We start from the raw sequence: 12,087 nt of genomic DNA on the forward strand, positions 1-12,087 counted from the left end.
TCCACTGGCATTTTCCAGCTACTGCCAATCCCTTTCTTATAGCATCATGGTTAATAATCAGGGTCCACTTATAAGTGAGAACATGTGATACTCAGTTCCTTGATAGATCACTCAGTATTATAGACTCTAAATTCATCCAAGTTGCTGTGAAATTCATAAATGTGTCCTTCTTTATGGTTGCATATTATTCCATCTTGTGTATGTACCACATTTTTTTAAATCCAGTCTAGTTTTGATGGGCAGCACAGTTGGTTCCATATTTTTGCTATTGAGAATAGTGCTGCAATAAACATGTGTGGGCAGGTACCTTTTTTGTAGAATGCTTTGAGTTCCTCCAGGTATTACTAGGAGGGGGATCGCTGGGTCATATGGAAGGTCAATGTCCAGTTCTTTTAGAAATCGCCACACTGTTTTCCATAGAGGTTGAACTAGTTTGCATTCCCACCAGCAGTGTAGAAGTGTTCACTTTTCTCCACATCCTCACCAACATCTGTTGTTTTTGTTTTATTAATGATGGCATTTTACTGTGGTTAGGTGGTATCTCAATGTAGTTTTGATTTCCATTTCTCTGATGATTAGTGAGGCTGCACACTTTTTTGTGTGCTTGTTGGCTTTCCATATGTCTTCTTTTGAGAAGAGTCTATTCATGTCTTTTGTTCTCTTTTTAATGGGGTTCCCCCCTCCCCCGCCCCTTTGGGCATGTTTGAGTTCCTTGTAGATCCTGGTTGTTAGGTCTTTGTCAGATATACAGTTGGCAAATATTTTTTTCCATTCTGTGGGCTGTCTCCCTGCTTTCTTGATGGTTTTTTTTGCTATGCAGAAGCTCTTCAGTTTGATGAGGTCCCACTTGTCTATCTTATTTCTTGTGGTATAGACATCTGGGATTTTGATCAGGAATTAGTTGCCAGTTCCAATTTCCATAAGGGTGTCTCCTGCATTTTCTAAGATTCTCGTAGTTTGAGGTTTTACATGTAGGTCTTTGATCCATTTAGAGTTGGTTTTTGTGTATGGTGATAGGTAGGGGTCTTATTTCAATCTTCTGCATGCGGTCAGTCAGTTTTCCCAGCATTTACCGAATAGGTTCTTCTATCCCTAGTGGTTGTTGGTGGAGGCTTTGTCAGAGATTAGTTGGTTGAGAAATGGAGGCTTTGCTTCCAGAATATCTATCCTGTTCTATTCATCTATATGCTTGTTCTTATACCAATGTCTAATGGTGATTAAAAAATCCTTCATCTTTCTACATTATTCATTAGAATTATTCTATAAGGAGGAACTGTTTCTTCTTACTCATTTATTTACTTATTCTATCAGTTATGTCTATATGCTCATGTATTTTATTCTATGTTATAATCCAATATAATTGTTTATTTCTCAAGTTATACTAGCTTTGATTATTTGGAGTTACATCAGTTATCATTTATATCCAGTTGACGTGTTCTATCTTTTTTATATGCTTCTTTATTTCCCAGAGCAACAAGATTTTGCAGGCTCCTCTTGTACTTTCCCTGCCCAACCCTAGACTCTGTGACTTCTCTAAGGAGCTCCTTCATTGGAAAATGGTATTATAAGCCAATATCTGGTTTCTAGGTGCACTCATTGCTACTTGGATGTCATTACTCCTAGGCTTTCTCAGCAAACAGAAAATATGTGAATAAATATTAGCCCATCTGTATACAACATCTATATTTACTTTTATATATGTCAGGCTCTCTTTATGCTTTCTTTTCAAGCAGTGAGAAATATGACTCTTATTATCCAAATAAAGTCACTTACACATTCAAAATGTTTTCTTACATTGCTTGTGGATTTTGAGACATAGTTCAAAAGTATTTTCCTATACCATGGTGAAAGAGTAATTCACTCATATTTTCATTTTGTATTTGTATGGTTTCATATTTTGTTTTTGCTGCTTATTCTTCTATATGGGGAATGAGATCTAGACCTAATTTTATCTTTTTTTCAAATGAATACCCAGTTGTCCCAGCATCATTTATTGAGGTCAATTTTTCCCCCAGTGATTAAGATGCCATATTTGTCATATATTAAATTTATATTAGTATCTGAAGCTCTTTTTTGAGTTTCTAGTCTATTCTACATGTCAGTTGGTTTATTTGGGTATCAGTACTACAATGTTTAAAGTATAGAGGCTTTATTATGTACTTTAATGCTAGATATGGGTAGTCTCCCTAATAGTTTTCTTTCCCTGTGTTTTATAGTACAAACTTGCGAGTTTGTGCTTCCATATGAACTTTAGTATCAACTTGTCAAACTTTGTGAATTACTTGTTATTTTTATTGAGACTGTGTCAAATTTATACATTAATTTAGAAAGAACTGTCATTTCTATAATGGGAATTCATACAATTAAAGAACCCAGGATACTTTACATTTGTTTATATACGCTTTTATGTTTTTTAAGGAATGTTTAAAAATTTTCCTTATAGGGCAACCCCATTGAGTGCCCTCTCACTGTGGGAACTTTTCTGTCCTCTCAATAAATCCTGCTGTCTTAAAAAAAAAAAAAAATCCTCATATAAATTTGAACATTTCTTACTCAATTTATTTCTATATATTGAATCTTCTTTGTTGCTTTAGCAAATAGAATTTTCTCTATTTTTTATAAATAGAATTTTCCCTATTTGGTGTGAAGAGAATTTGTTCTCTTTATTGTTTGTATATACGAAAACTTTGATTCCTGCATGCTGGTGTTAAATCCTTCTACATTACTAGTTACTTTTGTTACTTGAGTTAGTTTTATTATTCTCTGGAATATTCTAGTTATAATATCATATAATTTGCATATAGAAGTATATTTTTTTACCCACTCTTATTTCTCTAGTTTATTTCTTTTGCATAATTGCATTAGCTAATTCTTTTAGTAGTGTTATGTATTAGCAGAGAGATTTGGTATCCTTTTCTTGTTCTTGTTGTTTTGGAAATGTCTCTAGTGTCTTCCAATTAAATAAGATACTATTTGTTGTAGTAGTAATACACCCATACATAAGGTATCATGTTAAGTATTTATCATGGATGTTGGTTCTTGGAAAGTTAAGTCTATTAAGAAATGAGTTACAATATCAAAATTTGTTTTTTGTGCAAATATGGTCTTGTTATGGTTTTTTTGGGGTATAGTGTTTGATCAATTTCTTAATATGATATTAAACTATAAAAGATGAAAAATGTATTTATCATATCCTATTTCCTTAAAAAATTTTAAATTTTGTCAAAGATTTTTAAAGTATCTGTGAAGATAACTATATGACTATTTTGTAAATCTATTAATATTGATATGATATTAACAGATTAATATTAAACCAATCTTGTATTTCTGTAATACCTTCTACTTGGTCGTGGTATATTATTTTCTTAATGTGGCATTAGAGTTATTTTACTTAGCAATTTTGAACTGACATTTGCTCTATAATTTTCTTTAGTTTTACTGTCTTTATTTGGTTTAATCTCCTATTCTATTATTTCATTAGTTGCCGCCAGGCTTACCAGTTATTTTCAGTATCCTTTAACATCCATATATTAGCTATGCAACAATGAACTTATTCCATTTTCCTCCTTTCACTTTTTAGTTGCATTATCTACTCTATCATAATAAAGTTTTTACATTGGTCTTTCACCTTCATCCCACCTTTGTTTCAGTCTTACATGCACATTTTTGTAACTTATGATGTTTACCATCTTTCTTCTTTTTTCTTCCCTTTCTCTTCTTCCTTTTTCCTTCCTTTCTTCCTTTCTTTTTTTACTAACATCTTTCTCAGAGTTGACGTTATGAAGCATTTTCAGAGACTACATTTAAAAAGGTTTGTTAAATTAACATAACTTTATAAGAACTTTAGAAAATGCAGGACACATCCTTATGGAAGTTGGAACTGACATCCAATTTCTGAGCAAAACCCGAAATGCACAGGCTATAAGAGATAAGATAGACAAGTGACCTCATTAAACTGACAAGCTTCTGCAAAGCCAAAGAAACCATCAAGAGAGCGGGGAGACAGCCCACAGACTGGGAAAAAGTATTTGCCAACTCCATGTCTGACAAAGGCCTAACATCAAGGATCTACGAGGAACTCAAACGTGCTAAAAATAAAAAAGCAAACAACCCCATTACAAAGTGGGCAAAAGATATGAACAGAAACTTCTCAAAAGAAGACATACGAAAAGCCAACAAATACATGAAGAAATGTTCAACCTCAGTAATCATCAAGGAGATGCAAATTAAAACAGTCAGAATGGCCATCATCAATAACTCAAAAAATAACAGATGCTGGAGAAGATGTGGCATAAAGGGAACACTTCTACATTGTTGGTGGGAGTGTAAACTAGTACAGCCTCTGTGGAAATCACTGTAGCAATTCCTAAAAGCTCTAAATATCAACCCCTCATATGACCCCGCAATCCCCTTACTGGGACTATACCCTGAAGAATTCAAGTCACTCTATAAAAAAGTTACCCGCACACATATGTTTATCGCAGCATTGCTCACAATAGCGAGATCATGGAACCAACCATACTGTCCATCAAAAGAGGACTGGATTAAAAAAATGTGGTAATATGCACAATGGAATATTATGCAGCCATAAAAAAGAACAAAATCATGAATTTCACAGCAACCTGGATGGAATTAGAGTTTATAATACTGAGTGATCTCTCACAGAAACAAAGATCTGAGTAACACATGTTCTCACTCATAAGTGGACCTTGGACAACTACCATAATACTATAATAAAGAATTGACAGTGACTGGAAACTATTGGGGGGAAGGCAGGGAGGGGAAGGGAGGTGAGACTAACGGTAATCAATATCTGTCTGGGGAAAGGGGGGCCACCTCATCAGCAAGGGTACCTGCACAATGAATATTTGTATACCTAACCCTTAATAACTGTACCCACTATTTTAAAATAAAAAAATATATATAAAAATAATTTTTTTTTTTTAGATGGAGTCTCACACTGTTGCCCAGACTGGAGTGCAGTAGCCGCTCCCTGCCACCACAGCCTCGACCTGCTGGGCTCTGGCAATCCTTCCACCTCAGCCTTCCAAGTAGCTGGAACTACAGGCATGTGCTACCCCGCCTGACTGATTTTTGATTTATTGTAGAGATGAGGTCTCACCAAGTTGCCCAGGCAGGTCTCGAACCTGCAGTCTCAGGCAATCCACTCACCTTAGCTTCCCAAAGCGTGGGATTACAGGCGGAGTCACCAAGCCCGGTAAAAATAAATTAACATAACTTTGACATCAGTTTCAAGTAAAGACAGTACACAAAATTATAGACTAGTATTGTTTATGAATATAGATACAACTAATAGAAGCAAATATGTCAGCATGAAATGATATTTTCACATGCTATAGGGATATCTTAATATCATAAAACTTTTTTTGAAATTTACCATTTTAATAAATTAATGGGAGGACAAAATATAAAATAAATTCAGAAAAACATTACATTAAATTCCACATTCATTATAAGAAAAAATGTCTTAGTAAAATAATAATTGAAAGGAACTTTAAAAAACATGGTAAAGAATAACTTGCAAAATTATTTTTTGTCTAGGAACATCATATTTAATGGGAAAAATTCAACTGAATTTTTTTTAAAGTCAGAGAAAAAGCAAGTTTGCCAATTATAACCAACATTTTAAAAAAATTGCTAGTCAATGTAATATAGGAAAAAGAGAGACTGGTTATGTGGAAGAAATAAGCTTTGCTTTATTTTCAAATCAGAAACAAACCAGAGTCATATCTTGATATAAACATTAGTAGCTTCTTTATGAAATTTTAAAGATCTTCTTTCTTCATTAGAATGTTTTTTTTCAGAAAGCATGAATAGTTCTTGGGTTATTGAATAGAAAAGGGAAATAAATGGTAAATATAGATATACTGATGTATATTCACTGCAGCTACATAAAGAATAGTAAACAAATAATTAATAAACTAATACTCTTTACTGTGAAAAAGGTAAAATTAGAATTCAAGAACTACCACAAACTTAGAGGTCCAATATACACTATAGGTGCATAGATCTGTATATTATAAGTCCAGTTGGCTGACATTTATCTCTTTGTAGTAAATACAAGTCTAAAAGAAGAAATCTGGTGTTTAGGGTATAGTGAAAGAAATAGTTAAATTAAATCTCAATGGAATCTTGTTTCTATTTGTTTAATTAGATAACCAAAACTCTTCTGTTAAATTTTAATGTTTTTTTATTACTGTATCACAGAGCACTCTATTTAAATGAACCACATATTCACAAGTTTAGTGAGATAGTTTTTTAAAATGCAGAATAATTATTGTTCCTTTTAAATAAAGACTGGACAAAAGGAGAATTATAAAATAATTATTTCATATTTTATTTTTTCTATTTCAGATATAATGTTCAAAAATAAAACAGAGATCTCACAGACAGATATTTATATTAAATAGGGTAACTCAGAAAATGCTTCGAATATGAAATCACCATTCAAAAATCAATAGCAGATTTCGCATCTGTTCATAAAAAAATTAACTGCTAAAGGAAATGATATTTAACTATAAAGTATAGGAAACCAGACAAATATCTATGAATTAACTCTTTCAGCCATTGGACAAAAGGCAGCACAGGACTATGATTCCTGGATGAAGAGAAGCAAATGAGGTATGTTCTAAGATTTCCTGGCAGTTTCCAGGTTGCTACACCCAATGATACCTGCAGCATTGGTTAGATTCCTCAAAGGCTAATATCTTAATAGTGGGACATATTAGGCCAAGAGTAAAAACTGCATTATACCTGTCATAAAATTCCAAATGGAGATTATATAGGTCATACATATATAATAACTGAAACTAAAAAGAAATTTAAATTAACAGTAGTTCAGACATTGCGGAAAAAAAGATTAGTGAACTCGAAGACATAGTTTTAGAAATTACCAAAATTGTTTTTCATCTTTATTTTTATAACTTTGTTTTATTAACAGGGCCTTAATTACTTGAGGGGAGATTTTAAGCAGTTTCACATGCATGTAATTGGAATACCAGAAGGAGAGGAAAAGAGTAAGATAGAAATAATATTTGAAAAAACATTGGCCAAACTTTCTAAAATTTTATGAAAATTATAGACTCTAAGATAAAAGAAACTCAATAGACACCAAGTAACATAAGCATAAAGAAAATTATACCAAGGCGTACCACAATCAAAATGTTGGAAATCACTGATGTAGAAAATTTTAAAAACAGACAGAGGAGTAAAACATTCATTATGTCAAAGGAACAAAGATAAGAATGAGGTTTCTTATCAGAAATATTGCAAACCAGAAGACATGGGAGTAATAACTTTAAAGCAACAAAAGAAAAAAAAATGTCAACCTATAATTTCATATTCAGTAAAATATCTCATGAAAATGAAGATGAAATAAAGACTTCTAGACAAGCAAAAGTAGAAAAATTTCTTTGCCATTAGACCACAAAATAAAGGATTCAACACTCATATGCCATTAATTATTAGAAAGTAAAAAAAATTAAGTAGAAGATAGATGACTGGAATGAGACTATCGACCAATTTGAGCTAGCTGACTATTATAGATCATTTTACCAATTCCTGTAAATTAAACTTCCTAACAAGTTACCTCCCTATGGGAATATTAATAATACTGTTTTCATTCTTTTTTATGTTTGTTCCTACTATCTCATCTTTTAAATTTTTAAAAATTTTGTTTTCTAGGTTTTCTTTCAAGGCCAAGTATCATTAACCTGCTGTTGAGTGCAATATTCAGATAAAGTTATACCCCAACTGTGACAACTCTAATTTTAAAGCATCTTGTATATAAAAGACAAAGCATATAGTCTGGAATAAAATATTTTCATGTCTTACATTTAATGCAGAATTGTGTAGGCTATGTAAAGAACTCTTACGGCTCAGTAATAAGAACTCATAAACCCAATTTAACAATGTGCAAATATTTGAATAGACATTGCACCAAATAAGATATGACTAAATAAGCCATAAAATATTCTTTATGTAAATGAAAATCAAACAATAAGATACCATTTTAAACCTACTACAGTGGCCATCACAAAAGAAAAAGAAAGTGTTATTTATGTGTTGGCAAGGACACTAAGAAATAAATTGCTGGTGAGGATATAAAATGGGATAGCCACTGGGGGGAAAATGTTTGGCAGCTCTTCAAAAGATAAACATAATTACCACATGACACAGCAATTTCACCCCTAGGTATATACCTAAAATATTAGAAAATGTATGTTCACATAAGAATTTGAATATGAATTCTAATAAGCAGTATTTTTATAATAGCCAAAATGTTAAACTAATCCAAGTGACATCAATTATAGCATGTGGATTTTATGAAATACTGTGCAATTATAAACGAAGTACTGATACTCCAGCATGTGTCTGAACCTCTGAAAAATGCCAAGTGAAAGAAATCAGACACCAAAGACCACATGCTTTATGATTATGTCTATATGAAATGAGTAAACATGAATGAATGGTTGGAATAAATTAGTGGATTTTTAAGGCTGTGGGTGGTTGAACACAGACTGACAGCAAGTAGGTACAAGGTGATAGAAATGTTTTAAAACTAGTCCACGAACATGGTTGCACGGCTGGTGTAAACTTTTAAATAATTAGTGAAATATATACTTAACATGAGTTAATTTTACCTCAATAAAGCTGTTGAAAGAAAGACAAAACACAACTTGCAATGCTCTGATTAAATTAGGATCTCATGTAGTAAGGACTTTGTTTTTGATGACCTTCAAGGCACTATGATACACTGAAAGTGATTATGAGGTTTGGGCAAAAGTAGACCTACATTTAAATCTAGGCTTCATACAAGTTGAGTGACCTGGTAAGTTTCCTTGAAATGTATAAACTTTAGTTTCCTTATTTGAAAAATGATTTAAAATAATTAACTTGAACATTTTGACAAGAATTATATATATATATTTGTGTGTGTGTGCAAAATAGTAATTGCTGAGTAATTTGCTCGGTATACAGTAGTCTTTATTATGATAAATCTAGCATTCTATGATTTCATGTTCTTCTTTGCAATAGTTTTCTGACATCCATCTTTTAAATTTTTTAATTAACAACTTAAACTTTAGTTAATAACTATAGTTAATAACTTAAACATTCACACTTGGCTTATTTTAATTTCTCTTAATTGTTTACGTTGACATCTGTCACCATCCTTTAAATTTTTCCCATACAATGCTTTTACATTGACCATTCCTTATTCTCCACTTAAAAGATAAATATACCACTGTCCAAGGCATATTCTAAACTTTTTAAGGCAAATTAGTTTTCTCCCTGTTATCCAAGCATAGTATTTTCTTTCTGTGTAAATAACCAATACGTTTTATTAGTGTTTTGCCCTTCATTGAGTCATATTTGTGTCACCTACAGAGCCTAGAGATGCTTTAAAAAAAAAAATTTAGATATTCAATAAAAATGGTTTAATAAAGGCTAAACAAATGCTACCTATACAATATTGATAAAGGCTAAACAAATGCTACCTATACAATATTGATAAAGAAAGAGATACAGGGGAAGAGGTTGAAGTTTGAAGCTCACAGTCATTAAGATAAGAGATTCTCGTCACAGTGACACTGAATAGGGGTATTGTGGTTGGGCTATTTGACCCCTGACCATCTTTTCACTCATAGTAGCTGGTAATTACTCCCCTTTTTACTTAACTGAGTCCACTCCTTGCATTTTTAACATTTCCCTTCCCCAAGAGGCCACCTCCAAGTACAATTTGTACCATTGTTCATATAAAGATACGTAGAATTATTGTGTGTAGGTCCTTAAAGATCCTAGAATGTTACTATTGTCTGCATTTCTGTTTGAATATCTCAGTAAAAAGAATTGTTAGCTACATTAAGCACACAAAATAAAACCAGGTTGTGTTAGTACTAATGTCCTATCTGAATAAATACATGATTGTCTAGAAGGCCTGGGAAGTCCATCTCCCATGGAAAGGCTTGGAAAGGTTGATTTTTTCCAGAATTTTGTGTTTCTGATTTTGCTATGTTCTTTAGCAGAGCTACAGATGGAGGTATGGTAAATTTTATCCAACTCCTGTGAACTCTTGCCTGAAATTTGTATTTTATTATTTTATTAGAAATACATACAGCAGTCCTACCTGCCATTCACCCAGAGTGAGACTTTTAGAATTTGAGCTACAAACACTCTCTCAAACCTTGGAATTTTATGTTCACTAAATAATTAGGGTAATTTCTGTGCGTTATAGTATGCTTTTATTTGGGTTTCAGCCCTTTAAATGTTTAGAAATTTTTTTTATACATACTTTTTCTTTTTCTTTTTTTTCTTTTGAGTTGAAATCTCATTCTGTCACCCAGACTGGAGTGCAGTGGCCGCTCGCCACCGCAGCCTCCACCTGCTGGGCTCCAGCAATCCTTCCGCCTCAGCCTTCCAAGTAGCTGGAACTACAGGCGCACGCTACCACATCCGGCTAATTTTTTTGATTTATTGTAGAGATGAGGTCTCTCCAGCTGCCCAGGCGGGTCTTGAACCCATGGACTCAGGCAATCCACTCACCTCAGCCTCCCAAAGCACAGGATTACAGGCTGCTCAAGCACAATACCAGAGTTCTATATGAGTTTTCCATAATTTCCTTTTAGCTGTAAATAGTCTTTAATCTTGCAACGTATCTCCTATCTGTATGTGCATTTTAATTTTTGTAACGATTACCCTGAGTCTCCAATTTCATTGTAGCTGGATATTAATAATAATCCCCTACAAACTCTTCTTGACTCTCACCTCTATCCTTTAATAAATCACTCCATCCTGAACATCACTGACTGATCAAATCTCAAGAGTTTATCTCATTGGTCCCTTCCTAGAATGCGATTCACCTCAACCTCACACACAGATTTACAAGCAATATAAAATTCTTAACTTGTAACTAAAAAATGTTTAAAATGTGATTAGTATCTATTCTTGTTTCCTATAACCTTTTTCTATTCAAGTACATTTCTCTATTCAATAGGTATTTCTCTTTCAAGTAGATTTTCTCCTAAATTTACCATAATCTCCTCCTGTTCTCCTCATCCTACTCTATTCCACCTTGATGAAATGAACTTCATCTTTATCTGATAACTTACCTAAAGCTTCTCAGACCTTATTGTGCACATAAAACACCTGAGAATCTTGTTAAAATGCAAATCCTTGTAGAGATCTTTTACTTCTTTAGGTAGCTATATTCCTAGGTATTTTATTTGTTGTGGCTAGTGTGAATGTGATTGAGCTATTCACTTGGTAATCACCTTGAGCATTTTTGGTGTATAGAAATGTTACCAATTTTTGTACAATAACTTTGGTATTCTGAGACTTAACTGTAGTCATTTATCTGTTTTAGAAGCTTTTTGAAAGAGTCTTTGGAGGTTTCTAGGTATACAAGCATGCCATTCATGAACAGAGATAATTTTACTTCCTGTAAACTATTTCAGAGGCATCACACTTCCTGACTTCAAATTGTCCTGGTATAAGAATACACAGACTGACCAATGAAACAGAATGGAGAACCCAGAAATAAAACACATTCCTAAAACCAACTTACTTTGACAAAGCTAATAAAAATAAACAATGGAAAGGATATACTAGTCAATAAGTGGTGCTGTGACAATTAGCTAGCCATTTGCAAAAGAATGAAACTGGACCCCTATCTCTCACCATATACAAAAATTAACAAAAGATGGAACAAAGACTTAAATGTAAGACATGAAACTATACAAATCCTAGAAGAAAACCTAGAAAGATTCTCCTGGACATTGGCCTGGGCAAATAATTTATGACAAAGACCCCAAAAGCAACTGAAACAAAAACTAAAATAAACAAATGGGACTTAAACTAAAAAAACTTCTGCACAGCAAAAGAAATAATCAACAGAGTGAACAGAAAACCGACTGAATGAGAGAAAATATTTGCAAATTATGCCTCAGGCAAAAGACTAATATCCAGAATCTACAAGGCACTCAAACAACTCAACATGAAAAAATCAGATAACCTTATCTAAAAGTGCGCAAAGGACATGAATAGACAAACTTTCAAAAGAAGACATGC

The sequence above is a fragment of the Carlito syrichta genome, unplaced genomic scaffold (genome assembly GCF_000164805.1).
Source record: "Carlito syrichta isolate Samal-C Ts95f unplaced genomic scaffold, Tarsius_syrichta-2.0.1 Scaffold283940, whole genome shotgun sequence".
In the NCBI taxonomy this organism is placed as follows: domain Eukaryota; kingdom Metazoa; phylum Chordata; class Mammalia; order Primates; family Tarsiidae; genus Carlito; species Carlito syrichta.